Source organism: Carassius auratus, chromosome 47 (genome assembly GCF_003368295.1).
Source record: "Carassius auratus strain Wakin chromosome 47, ASM336829v1, whole genome shotgun sequence".
In the NCBI taxonomy this organism is placed as follows: Eukaryota; Metazoa; Chordata; class Actinopteri; order Cypriniformes; family Cyprinidae; genus Carassius; species Carassius auratus.
In genome coordinates, this window is record NC_039289.1 from 11,452,949 (window position 1) to 11,468,296 (window position 15,348).

Sequence of the window (15,348 nt, forward strand, 5' to 3'; positions counted from 1 at the left end):
ATAACACGATAATTTAATTTTCAAAAATAAATAAAGAAAAAATATAGCTTAATTATATAGTTTAGAAGTATCTTTACTTAGTTTTTTTGTAGATTTAACAAAATATATAATAAAGTAGTATGTAAGTAATAATTTTAAATTATATAGCTTATTAAATTTTTAGTTCATTTTATTTTAATATTTTTTGTTCAGTTGTATTTTATTTTTGGTGCACATTAAACTTTATATTATATTTATATTTATTTATATTTATAGCATGATAATACAACATACATTTTCAATGAAATAAATAATATATAGTTAATTTTTGATTCTTTGATTCATTCATCCATTCCTTAATTGTGTGTATGCAAAACTTGATACTAATGTATGATATAATGATAATATAATAATAAAAAGAAACAATTAATACAGTTTATTCTCCTGTTCCAAAACTGTATGACTTACTTTCTTATGTGGAACCCAAAAGGAGATATTTTGCAGAATGTCCAAGCTGTTTTTATTTCATTCAACAAATTAGACATTGTCTTTATATGAAACTAAAAGATTGTTATAGATTGATAATATTACTTTTTTACAGAATAATTGACATGTTTCACTGCCAATCAAAACGTCATTGCTTCTTGCATGTGTTGTGTGATGCATCTGCACAAATGAGTTTCAAAAACTAAGGATTTTTCATACAGGAAAAATCGTACAGGTTTGAAATGATAAACTAAATCACTTAAAGACTTTCATTAATTATTCATTCATTTTCATTACAGAAAATCATTATGGAGTTATTAAAGTCCCACATATTAGCCTAAAGTCCCTTGTGTGCTAAAACAAACTCAAATACTGATCTTATATTCCAATGAAGCTGCAAATCGTCCGTCATTACTGGCCTCTTTTGGTACTAACGCCTCTGTCTGCCCGACAGCAAGAATCATGGTGTCAGTGAACTGTGTGGGCTAGCGCATAGTGTCTGACTAACCTGCCAAATTACTGTTACTAAGGCAACCCCCTCTCCAGTGGCAGTTACTGCAGAGGTGAGGGGGCGATCCGTGTATGTGGACCCCTGTCCAGATAAGCCTGTGAAATGTCTTTTTGCCTCAGATCTTAGGTAACAGAACAGAGCTAGATCCTTGCAGACGTCAGTGTACCAGACGCCCGTGAACTGAGTGTCCTGTTCTAAAGTGCTTGAGTGTTGCTTTGATGCTGTCTGAACACACTCAGCGCACCAGAGGAAAGCAGACACTTAAGAGAGAAGCCCAATTATGTTAAACAAAGGTTTTCTTGTTGGTTTGGAAACATGTAGATTCAGTGTCCTAGAATTTATTTGTGTTGACAGAACCGTAAGACTAGATATGACACCTACACAAAATCAAACCATTGACTCTTTCAACCTGTTAAGTTAAAATAAAAATAAATATATATTGTTATATTATATTATATTATATTATATTATATTATATTATATTATATTATATTATATTATATTATATTATATTATATTATATTATATTATATTATTTGTTTTTTAACATGCAATTTTTGTTAAAGTATTTCAATTATTCAAGTTGTAATTTCAACTGCATTATATGGAGTGCAAAATTACTTGCAATAAATACACATTATTAAACTTACCGTATTTTTCGGACTATAAGTCGCACCTGAGTATAAGTCGCATCAGTCCAAAAATACGTCATGATGAGGGAAAAAACATATATAAGTCGCACTGGACTATAAGTCGCATTTATTTAGAACCAAGAGAACACATTACCGTCTACAGCCGCAAGAGGGCGCTCTATGTTTTCAGTGTAGACTACAGGAACACTGAGCAGCATAGAGCGCCCTCTGGCGGCTGTAGACAGTAATGTTTTCTCTTGGTTCATGTCTCTTAGTTCATTTCTCTCGGGTCATGTCAAATTATTTTTGATGAATAAGTCACACCTGACTATAAGTCGCAGGACCAACCAAACTATGAAAAAAAGTGTGACTTATAGTCCGGAAAATAAGGTAATAATATAATAATGATTCAATGTTGAGTGATTTGTTTTTAAACAAAATCAGTTGATTAAATGATTCAGTGATAAAGATAGTTGCTTATTTCATTCCTGAGTGAACTGTTAAGTACATATTTAGATTGTTAATAAAAAAAGGTACATTAATCTGAATTCAATTAATTGATTTTGAGTATTTTTTTACACGCCAGACATCTAAAGAATTGAGCGATTTGCTCAGAAACAGTGTTAATTTTGACACAAAATTTTAATTTAGTTTTAGTCTTAGTTTTTTGACTATAATTCTTTTTAGTTTTAGTCAAGTTTTAGTCATCTGATTTGTTTGAATTTTAGTCTTATTTTAGTCGACTAAAATTGCTTGGTATTTTAGTCGACTAAAATTGCTTGGTATTTTAGTCGACTAAAATTGCTTGGTATTTTAGTCGACTAAAATTGCTTGGTATTTTAGTCGACTAAAATAAGACTAAAAAATCAATAACAGATTTACTAGACAATTTTTTACAGCTGGTATAGGAAACAAACTTAACCAAAATATATAAAACACAAATTCAACTTTATTTCAACAGAACTGTGTCTTTATTTCGATTCAAAAGCTTTTATGCAGCAACAAACACTGTCATGATAATGTAAACAATAACTAGCTGCCAATTGACCATCAATAAAAGAAAAATAACGTTAGGTCCAGGACCTTAAAGCTTACAAGTAAATATTTAATAAGTTGGCAGCTAGGTGGATAAAAAAAAGTAACAATATTTTATAAGGTATTCATTTGTCTAGAAATATTGTATGTTTTAAATACTACAATATTGCTAGATTTGTATGTATAATGATAGGATGTGAACATTCATGTTTCACATGACTAATATAGAAATATTTGTGATATTGTCAACAAGTAGAACATTATAAAATATACTAAACATTAGTATTAATCAAATGTATTTATCATGATATTACGTATTAGTACTGTGCTCTCATCTAACTTGAAGAAGGGGCTATTTTACAGTACTTTTCAGTTCGTAATATTTAATGCTACAACATCTACGCACTGCAGTCTTCCAATTTTGCTTAGCTCAATAAACAAAAGAACATCGTTGTGAAATTACATTTGAGAAAATGTCCGGGTGGCTCGTCTGTAAATGTCTTTTCAAATTGGTGGTGTTCTTGCCACGAATGAGCGCTCCGTGTGCTTTACGCTTTGTTTTGTTTTGTTCGTTGTCAAACGTGAAGTGAGCTGTGGACATTTTGTCGCTCTTTTAGACATCACCTCTTCGAATGCCGTCTTCCCGGGAGCTCATTTAAAAACTGAAAACCTTCGCTTCACGTCTCAATAAGTCAGGCTCGGATTGGTTCTCTTCTCTCATGCAGTCTCGCCTGTTCCATTTTGCCGGTTCTTTTGTTCATTCCTCGCATCTCTCCCGTCTGCTGATTTGATTTTTGTCACAGTCTATTTTCGTCTCGTCCTTTATTCGTTGACGATAATGTCAATCAATTTAGTCATAGTTTTAGTCTCCATCAGTGCCTTCTATTTTAGTTTTCGTTTCGTTTTCGTCTGCAAAAATATATTCGTGACGAAAATAATGACGAAAATATTTAGTCAACAAAATTTACACTGCTCAGAAAGACTCACTTGTTTCATTCCTGAAAGAATCAGTGTTTTCAACAAATTGGTTGAGTGAATGTTTCAATGATTCGCTCAAAGAGAGTTACTAGCAAATAATTAAATTGCTAATAAAAATAATCTGAAGATTAATTTCTGATTTCATTTTGAGTAATTTGGCCCTCCATTGTATTCAAACATGTCCCAAATTTTGGTAACATTTATCTTTATTACGTCTCCAATATATATATCTACATGTATTGAAAATCTCATATATGTATAAGTATATGAGTTAAATTTTGTTAAACAACGTGTTTAAATCTAAAGTTCAGAGAAAGTCTGGAAAATGGTCTTGACCTCTTTGACTAAACAGTATTTTGTATGAATTTAATAGAAATGCAAACCCACAGCCAATGCTCCCTTTCTGTCCGTGGAAAAAACAAAGAGCACAAGTTAAAAAATAAATCAATACCATGAGTTCTAAAGCAATCTTAAGTTTAAATTTTTTAGCCATATTTTTTGAATGCCTCCTCAGCCTCTGTTTCACTTTCTCTTCTGTTCTCGCCCACCATGCTGCCCACTTCGTCTAAGCAAATTTCACAAATGGCCGCAGCAGGGCGTCTCGACCACAAAAAGATGAACTGGAGTTTTCCAGAGCCACGAGGATCCAGAGAACTCTTTCTGCACAGCTTGTACTCAGAATGAGGCGTATCACCGCCTTCCCAAAGCAACCCTACTCCACTTCCTGTGTATTTTTAGCATTTAGCACTACTGTTAACTGAGCTTAATGATAATGTTTCAGCTTGTTTGTTGTCTCCTTTAACACTGTGCTGTCGTTAAGACTGGCCCAGTCTGATCTGGTTGATTTAAGAGTCTCAAAAAGACAACTGGTTTGAATAAGTATAATGACTCGTTCACTGACTGAATCAGATCGGTTTAACATGCACACTTATGATAGCATTCAACATTACATTGTGTTATCCAGATAAAGTGCTCAAAATAGCAGTTTACTTTTAATAAGTGCTATGTGTTTGCTAATGCAGATAGTTTTATTGCGGAGCGTCTGAAATTATCTTGCGTTGCCCTGCAGTTCTTTGAAAGGTTGCTAAGCAACTAGTTGTGCAGTTGTGTTATCAATCACCGATGAGCGAAGCGAGAGAACAGGAGACGCCCGGAGATGACCTGACGGATAGTCTGAGTGTGTTTGTGGTGTAAAAAAAGATAGTAGAAAAATGAGGAAAGGAAACAAGAGGGAGTTTTTCCACTTGATCACCAAAAGACAATACTTTGCGATAATCATTCTTTTTGGTATTTTTGATCTGAGCCTCCCACAAGTATGAAAATGAAAGCCTGGGTTATCATGCATCAATGCAAGAGGAAAAACACATTAGACCGTCTGCAGGCATCTCAAATTGAGGGTTATTTCCAGTCTTAGTGTTTCTGTGGAATATATGAATGATTCATGGTTTTGCTATATCGAAGAGTTTTCACAACCCTTAAAACTTAGAAAAAACTAAACAAAACTATAAAGTGTCTCCATAAGGTGTGTGGATACTATGTTGTTTTCTATTTGAGCTTATTAGCTAATAACAATGCAACAATTTCATTATAGGTGATTCATTGAATGAGTAATTTAAGAGATGTGTTCAGAAATATTTATTCATTCAGGAATGAAACAACTGACTGTCTTTATGCCCGAGTCATTGAATAATTCACTCAACCGATTCAGACAAAAACACTGATTTGATCAGAAATTAAACAAGTGACTGTTTTAATTAGCAAATCATTGAATCATTGACTCAACAGATGCATTTTAAAACACTTATCTGTTCAGATTTTGAAACAAGTAATTGTTTTAATGAACAAATCATTGAAATATTTGTTTAAAAAGACTGATTCATTCAGGACTTAAAAGTTTGAGTCATTTACTGAATTGTTTTGTTCAAAAGCACCATTTCGAAACAAGTGAGCCTCTTTGTGAGTAAATAATCATTCACTCAACCGATTTATTCAAAAACAACGGTTTGATTCAGGAACAAAACATGCGACTGTCTTTATGAGTGAATCATTGAATCCTTCCCTCAACTGAAACACTGACATATTCATTTGTTAAAAATAACTAAATAATAATAATAATAATACTAAAAATAAAACAGATTAATTCAGGAATTAAACTAGTGACTGTGTTTGAGCAAATCATTTAATTATTCACTAAACTGACTCGTTCAAAACCCCTCAAATTATAACAATTGCTCTCTTAATGATTGAATCATTGGATTATTCATTCAACAGATTCATTTGAAAACAGATTCATTCGCGAACGGCTGCGTGTGCTCAGAAACATGCAATGGATGATCCTTATGGGGCTTTGTTTAGACACTCTTTTATTAACAAATCAAAAACAAAGTAAAAGTAACTGGGAATATTGTGTCTAAAATTAAATATGTATTGTATTCAATATAAGTATTAATATAATCCATTCATACTGTGATTATATCGTTAATTCAATATTTATTTATTAATTTTAAAATATGATATAATAGATATTATACAGTATTATTATGCATGTTTATAATGTATAAATTATACAACGTTTTATATTATAATGAATATAAAATGCATTCCTTTCTTTTTTGTATTGAACTGTAGTGTAAAAGCAATATCATGCAATCATGCTGTTGGTCATAATATCAGTGTAAATTACCGGCAATCTCATGCTAATGAACAAATCGCGACCATACTGATATTTAAACCAACAGCTCTTGCTCATGTCATATTACACTAAAACATCATCTTCCAAATGCAAATGGTTACGCCAAATGGATGTTTTAGCGATGTATGTGTATAGAAATCCCCAATATTAGATCAGCTACAGTCCGATGATGGGGGAAGATGTGTGATGGCGGGACGGGGGGTGTGTAATACAGTATTAGCGGAGTCTCTCTAGGTTCTGCACAGCTCTGAGACTCGGGATGATGATGATTCACTCGGAGTGACTCATTCAGCTGGAACATTCTGTGAATTCTGGCATAAAGGAGAAGCATGCCCAACAGGTTTACAGCACACATATCTGGGCTTGAATGTGCTTTATATTTAGAGTCACAGTGACAAAAGATAAGATGGAGGAGGGTGTTTTTGCTCTATGTTTGACTGTCACGTCTCAATCCATTACTAAAGATAAGCAAGACATGTGACTCGTTCTAAAATGATGGTTCTTCTTCATAGAAGATTCCTGTATTGCATTCCAATGCGTCAACTCCTATCTATAAACCCCTGGATTTTCTGGCCCATTTGTGTAGTGAAATTGCAGAATTGCAGCTTTCTTAGTGATCTCTATATATCCGTTCAGAGCTGAACATTCCAGTTTTAGAGTTTTGTGAATGTTTCCTGCTGTAAACTTGGTTAACAGACACACAGATATGGAAAAGCAAGAACAAGACCTCATCGCATTCTGCTCTAAACCATTTTTTTTTTCTACTTATCAAAGGAAAGCTCTCTCACAATCTGCGTATGATGCATTGTGGCTCATTCCACCCCCAACTCCTCACATTATCATCCAGGACTATTTTGAACGTATTTTTGCAGCTGTTTCTGTCCAACCTTTATATATTCCGAAACACAATGTTCTCAGTACCAATGTTTTGCTCCTCTAAAGTAATTGCCTTCAAGTGTGTCATTTGTGCACCTCTGTTGGCAATAAACTGAATTGCAATTTCCTTGTTTTAGTCACCTGACTGACTCAACCAATGGTGTGAGTTTAGGGCGGGATTACCTGTTTGTTCAGCCAGTGGCTGATGGGGAGCATAGCTGTCAACATTGAACATTGAAAATAAGGGACATTTCCCGGAATCCATCCCCAAAATAAGGTTTTTTTTTTTTTTTTTACACGATTCTTATCCACAAACTTAAAAAAAAAAAAAAAGCACTAATCATTAACAATCTAAAGAGTTTATAACTACACAATATATATTAAAGAATGACAGACCAATTGATATGTTAAAAGTGATTTATTTATGAACAAGGTAATATTAATAATAATTTAATATTAATAATAATTTCGTGCTGAGAAACGTCGTTTTTCCTGACAACGACTAATTTTGCAGTAGGCATAATTTGGACCTACATGGCTGCTTGTCAGGTAGTGGAAGGTGGACCCCCATTTACTCAAATATCGGCATAATTTTGGTTGGTGATTAATTCAGTGATTTTGGCATTCGGTGTCCTAATCCATCATCGCATATCACACTCATCTACTCTCTCGAAGTTCACTTCCCGCTACTTTTTCCCTCTTCCTCCCGCACGCTGGCGCCGCTGCAACATCTTCTTCTTCGATGGTAGCCTAAGCTACTGCCACCTGCTGTACTGGAGGTAAAGCAACCCAAGTGCAAGCCACTTCACAGACACAGATAGATGCGTGTTCTGAGTTAACACTTAGTGTAAAATTACGGGATATTTTACGGGAAAATACTAAAACGGGAAGACAGCGGGAAAAGACCTAAAATACGTGAGAAACCCGGAAAAAATGGGAGGGTTGACAGCTATGATGGGGAGAGTGCTGTAGAAATGAATCACTTCACAGTATTTCTAATTCTATAAAAAAATAATAAAAAAAACACACAAAAAAAAGGTCACATTTAACTCCGAAACCAATGGAAAGAATTAAAAAAAATGTCTTAAGATTATATTTTGGTTAAACTAAATGAAGTTGGTTGGTTGGTTTGATTGATTGATTGCAACAAGCCTTTCATGTAAATAAGAACGTGGACAATGTCTAAAATATTTGTATAATATACCATATATTCATTAAATACACAACTTATATAGTATTTCAGTTATTTGCATTTAATATGTCTGTGTAGTTTGATGTACTGCTTTAATTAATTCTGATATAAAACAAATGCTTATTTTACTAAAATGCACAGCTTATGAAAAACACTGATGTTCAAACTTACAAAAACTAAATAGTCATAGGAATTTAGCAGTAAATTATGCTTAACTTTTCTGAAACATATTCTTTTATAAAACAAATGTATTATCGTAAAATTGGCCTCATTTTCTTTATGGAAAAAGTTATTTCTTTTTTGTCTTTTCTTGTCCAATATTTAGGTGAAATGTGACCCACACTTTGTCTGTGTGGGATTCACTCTTCTTTTTTCTTTTTATTTTAATTACTGTATCTTCAAATACAATTGAAAGCACATGCATAAATAACATCTTTTGAAACTCAACTCCTCCAAGATGCCCAACAGCCCAAAAAGTTTTTTTTGTGGCAAGTGTAAATTCACACCCACAATGTGGATGCATTTGAGCATCAGTGCTGCAGACCGACTGGTCCTCCAGAACAGTATGGCCACACAGATGCCTCGCTCAGCTAGTGTGTCTTCTTGTTAATCTCTTGCTGGACTCACACAATTTGTAATGCCCATCCATGAGTGAGAATATCAGCCTCTTAATCTGACGAAGCCATTCTGGAAACCATGTTTGAACAATCTGATAGCAGCACCTGGACAGAATAGCCTGAGATTGTAGGCTTGGATTTGATTCATCGCTTTAGAGCAGCAATGTCTAATCACGGTGATTGTAGGTAGCACACCATAGTTTTCTTTGAACATTGTTAGCTTGCCAAGATCCTACGTTGGTTGCTTATCTCAGTGGAATCAGGAAAAAAATAAATAAAAAATAAATAAATAAAGCGAGCACATTAGAGGTGTTGGCTAAGGAAAGCGCTAAGAGATGTTTGAACATGAATATTCGAATCATACGGTCTTTTAAGCAGAGGTTTGCTGTTACTTTTCTAAGTTATTTTTAGCATATTTATAATGCTTTAAAGATCCCCTTTTTCAGTATTGTCAGTGTTGGATATACTTGATGCTCAGTGTTGAACTTTGTTGTCATTTAATGCTAACTTAATGTTAAACTTTAAAAAGACAAATAATTTAATAAGATTTAAATGTAAAATTTAGCAAAAAAAAAAAAAAAACAATATAAATTTATATTTGTATATATATATATGTATATATGTTATGTTTAAATTAAACCTGACAGAGCACTATATGTGTGTTTTTTTATTATTTTTTATATACTATTTAGTTATATCAATATTTTGATATAGCTTTTGTTTTACTATTTTCATTTTTGGTCTATCAATCATTATCATTTTGTTATTTACTTTTGCCATGTTTATATATATCAGTCTCATTAAAAAAGCTATTGTGGTAACACTTTTCAATACGGTTCATTAGATAACTACTTTAGTTAACATTAACATGAACTTGTAAATGCACAGTGAATAAACATGAACTAACAATGAACAACTGTATTTTCATGAACTAACATTAACAAAGATTAATAAATACTGTAATAATGTTATTGTTCATTGAGTGTTCATGTTAGGAAATACATTAACTAATGGAAACTTATTATAAAATTTTACCACAATCTTTGATAGTTTTAGATTTGGTTAACAATAGACCTTAATAAGGGCAATATTTAATTTGACTGAACTACAGTGTGTTCAATGGATTATACTGTTGTTTAACAACATTGTTCAACTGATGAAACTTTCTGGGAAAAACAAAAACACTTATAGCAGACAAAAAACAAAACCAAAAAAAATAAATAAATCTCCATTAAACAATTTTGAAAGTTGTGAATATTGTGCTAAAAAGGACATTAATGCAGTGCATGCCATTGTAAAGACTTTTAAGTCTGTTCCTCAAGGCCTCATTTTCATTAACATTAAATTCAATATGGCGTCTAACATGACTGCTTTAGACAGTAAGCAACCACCTAACAACACCCTGAAAAGTTTTATAAGGAATAATACCATTCTAGTCGTTGGATATTAGCATAACATAGATCATTTAACATGATGTTGACGGTGATTCAGTGTGAAGGCTAGCGCTCATCACTGTCAGCTGAAGACACCATGTTTTGGAGGTACGGCTCTGGAAAGCAAACTGGCAGCGCTTTCCTCCAATGGCAAGAATCCCTGGCATGCCTCTGCGTTTCTTCGGAGACGGTGAGGGAGGGAGCACTTGTGCGTGTGGGCTGCTGGGAGCTTCACATAGCACTAGTTACATTACTCCAATACAGTGAGGGAAAGAAAAGCAAGACTTCAGAAAGAGGGAAAGCAATTGCATTCCTTGTCCAAAATAGATTTGCGATAAATTAGAGTTGCGTTAGAGAGAGAGAGTTACATGTATACCGCACACCGCTCGAGAAAGCGTGCACTCTTGGTTGACGTGGGTGGCAATGTGTGTCTGAATGTGCATGTGCTGGAGAGCGAGAGAGGGAGAGACCAGTTGCAGAGGAACAGGGATCGAGGTATTTGACAGACACGTTTAGAGCGGCTGCACGGGAGCCGTTGAAGAAGAGACGTGTCCGACTGTCGCGGTAAGTAGTGGCGTTTCTTTCTTAACCATGATTTGAGACCATGTATTGTGTTGATGCCATTTACAAGGCATGCTGGTCTTGTTTGACAGAGTAGATATCATGTTCGTAGTTGTGTCAGTTACGGACAGGCCCTCAGACAGGACCAGGGTTACGACCTTAGACTGGACATTGCGTGATGCTGTATGAAGGTTGCTGTGGTAACGTCGTGACATGCGATGAAGTCTTTGCCTGTTGTTGCATGTCGCGATATCTTTATTCTCATTTTCATCAAGTTTAATTGCACTTTTAAACAAAAAATAAAATAAAAATAGAGCATTTTGCGACATGAATTCTCGGAATTCGCTAATATTTACGTCTTATATTCCTCATTGTTTTTTTTTTACGGATAAAAACAAGTTCATCTACAGATGACAATTCTTTCATTTACTCACCCTCATGTTGTTCTAAACTCATTTTGATCAAGTTTAATTGCACTTTCATATGAAAAATAGAGAATTATGCAATGTGAATTTTATTTAATTATTTTTGCCGTTTACAGGACGTTTACCCACAAATGGCAATTCTGCCATCATTAAATCGACTTCATGACGTTCTAAACTTGTTTTTCATCAAGTTTAATTGTGCTTTTGTTCGAAAAAATAGAACATCTTGCATCATGAATGCCTCGTTTTCCCTAATGTTCATCTTTTTCGCTTGTTGTTTCTTTTTTTGCCCTTGAAAAGACCCACAAATGGGAGATTTTTCATAATGTACTCACCCTCATGTCATTCCAAACAAATTTTTCATCAAGATTAATTACACTTTTATAGAAAAAATAGAGGATTTTAAAATATGAATGCCCATATTCGCTAATATATCTTTTTGGTTTTTGTTTTATTTTAGCTGTTCATCCACAAATGACAATTTTGTCATCATTTAGGCATCGTCATGCCATTTCGAGCCTTTTAGTTTTCGCTTTAAATTTTTGAAGAATATCCTGGCTGTTCTTTTCCATATATACTTGAAGTAAATGTGAACTGGGGCTTTCAAGGTTAAAATTCAGACAAAAAATGTAGTCTTATTAAAAAAACAAAAGCCTTTTGTTTCAGCTCTAGGACTGAGGTTTGCAGTCCCCTAGGGGTAGGTGAGAGAACTGCGGGGTCCGTGAGTTAAGAAATAATAAAAAAAATACAAATAAACAAAAATAATTATAATAATAAAATATTTTCCTCCCAAAGTGAACACATTTGCAGAATGAACATGGTTTGACTATCTCTTTAAGAGCTGTTTACCTTTATTCATTTAGCCGAAGCTTTTATCCAGAGTGACTTGTGGTTGCACAAGTTAGCAGCTTCTTATAATCATGTTTCCAATTTACTGTTAAGCAGAAGATAGTGTATCACTTTAAAGTGTTTATGGCAATTAAAGGTGGAAAGATTCACCTTCTTCAGATTCCTGGACTGGATCTTTAGACTATTTGGGACATCTGATTCACAGCGCATTTATTTCATTTCAATGAACATGTTGAACTCAATATACATTTTCAAAACTCAATTCAGTTATTATTTGTTCCCAGAAGTCCCTGCTTGGCATTTCATGCTTCATTTTGTTAGGGAAATGCAATTTATTGTCTCTATTTATTATAGATTATGTCAAATAATGTTGTATTATGGCTGAACATTATTGTCGATGGCATTAATTATTAATCATAATTGGTTTCATTAAAAAATAATTGGTTCAAAAGAATCAAATATTGTTTGAGCTTAACCTGATCTTTCTGACCAACTCGCTTGGATGTTTGCAGCAAATATATTGTAGATCATATAAGGTCCGTTGGAGGTCTCTGAACAGTCTGTTGCAGGTTTGTGTGTGCGTGTGTGTGTGTGTGTGTGTGTGTGTGTGTGTGTGTGTGTGTGAAAATGTCACCATACTGTCTGACCTTCCCACATGGTCTGTCATTTCCACTGCCTTTTGTTGACCCAGAGCAAAGACACGCAAACACACACTGACTGACTGAAAGTCCTGCTTGGCAGCATGGAACTGTGAGTAAAGTGAGATTGCGTGCCCTGAGCAAAGGTCATGTCGGGCCACGGGAGGTTCGATGCTAGCTTGTTAGCCAGTTAGCGCACCTACAGACACTAAGTCACACACTCTTTCATATCCACTCATCTAACTAGTGTCAACGACCTATGACCTTCACAACATACTCACACATATGGTCTTTTTAAGTTCTTTTGGAACATTTTATACTAGTTGTCTGTGCTAATGTGATGCTGTGCCACTAATAATCATCTCAAACTCCTGAAGCTTTCCAGGTCCCTGAAGTTTTAAAGTTAAAAATAATAAAACGGCTATGATGTGTGCTGTTTGAAAAGGATTCAACCCTTCAACCCTGAAGTTAATGGTGCATTTCAGCCTCAAATGTGGCAGTTTTCCCATAAGTTGTTCTTTAAATGAAGCATTCAGACAAGCTAAACTGAATTTCTTCCTCTCAAAACACACATTTCAAGTGAGCTGGTTCATTATTCACACAATAGTCCATTAGTTTGCATTAATTTTGTCATTTGGGCTTCCACTAAACTGCCCACATTGTACTGTATGCAAATCTCTCTTTATGCCTGCTAGCATTTACTTAGCTAATAGTCTAAGTTTTAATTTATTTAGGATCCATTTACCATCTGTTTTGTTCCCCGTTACAAAACCTGAATGTCAAACGTGTGGTTAGAGAAGAGAGCCTGTGTGTGGGGCGAGATGAGTTGGCTAGGGCAGGTGAGCGTTAGCATTAGCACCCGAAGGAGCAGCAGTAACTGTACAGAACGTGGGCGAAACGGTGTGAGTCACACCCTTTCGCTGGCTGAAGTGTCTCAAATAGAAGACACAGGAAGCTAATAAATGGATTTTTCATGGTTTACAATTCATGTTTTGTGTATTATGTCCTGTAATATGTTTCCTATTAGAGAAATGTGTTAAATTAAGATTCCTGTTTGTTTTTAGAGCTAGCTTCATTAATACTTTCTATAAAATGGCCACTGCACAATTCCCACTGCATACATTATTTATTTGTGCATACATGTTTTGTTGCGTATGCTGCTGCTAAGTGCTAATTCTCTGCTAACTCATAGTATCTGGCAAAGATTCTGTGCCTTTAACATTATAAACATTGATCCTGTGATTATTTCTTCCTCAGAAGCATCTATTGTATCCTCCAGGTGTCTTACTAAAATCCAGTCACAGAATATGAACTTTGATAGTTTTGTGTTCTCATGAGAGCTAATGGTTGGTTATAATGGGTCATTTAACCAGTTAAACGAACAGGGTTTTAAAGAAAAATGAGGCACTATTCTCAGAGGAGGCTTATGTTTAGAAGTCATCGAAGGTACGTTGATCTCTGTGACTTCAGTAGGAGGTGAGAGCCATACAGTAAATGCAGTGTTGCACTGGGCTAGTATCTTGATGAATATATGTGTGTTTATACAGAATAAAGTCCTGCCAATATGCTGTTTCTGGCTGTGTTGCACCTGCCATTCCTCTTTTAAAGGATTCCAGCATTAGAAATGAGTAGCTGATGTTTATTTTTTTACAAGCTGCTTGATCGTGTACTAGAGTTAAATGCATATTTAATATGGTTTCCTACTACAATTCTACCAAATATGAACCCAAGGGAAGATATAGATAAATTTTGTGTGAGAGCTGGACATGGTGAAATGTGATTCTGACACCTTGTACTGTAGCTCAATTCAGTCTCTGTATTTAAAACATGTGAGTCATGCAGTTGTGGAAAGTGTGATAAATACATGTTCTTCGCACAGCTCGGTGCAACACATGCTGTAGCTCCTCTTCCCACACACTCATACATCGAGTGTTCTTCAGCTGTGTTCCCTAAAGCACAGTCCACAAATGGTGATTCGCATGTAAGTAATATGGTACGTTTGCGTACACAAAAGATAAATGTTTTATGTGCAACAATGCACAGTCTGGAAAAAAAGAAATACAGTGAATAAAATACTGTTGTTCCAAGTTTCTGAAATTCTCATTGGTAAGTGAATGGCTTGTTCAGAGAGCAATAGAATATTGAACAGCAACCGTTTTCCAAACCTTTGCATTTTTTCCCTCTGGGATTTGCACCTTCCACATTAAAGTAAATAGATTCACAGAATTCTGGTAGCATAAAACTCTATTTTGTGGACGTCAAAATGCTTTCTTTTTTCAGAAAGTTTGTCATAACTTTGGCACGTGTCGGTTTTACCATAAGTTACATTATTTGTGGATAGCTTCTAGAGCTTCCCTGCTAAAACACTCAGCAGTCATGAGGTTTCTTTTTTCAAACAAAAGGCTCTGTTGACATTTGAAGTCTCTGTTCTGAAAACCCTACTG

The 15,348-nt window shown here is 34.6% G+C and overlaps 1 protein-coding gene across 13 annotated transcripts in view; it reads left to right on the forward strand.

The window, feature by feature from the left end:
• LOC113065108 (dedicator of cytokinesis protein 3-like) overlaps positions 1 to 15,348 on the forward strand; it is a 166,227-nt gene that overhangs the window by 78,777 nt on the left and 72,102 nt on the right. The window contains exon 1 of one of the 13 annotated variants that reach the window (XM_026236303.1): positions 10,638 to 10,995. The exons of the other annotated variants lie outside the window; for them this stretch is intronic. The gene's annotated coding sequence lies outside the window, so the exon portion shown is untranslated. Of the gene's footprint in view, positions 1 to 10,637; positions 10,996 to 15,348 lie in introns of those variants that run through there. 13 annotated transcript variants of the gene reach the window in all.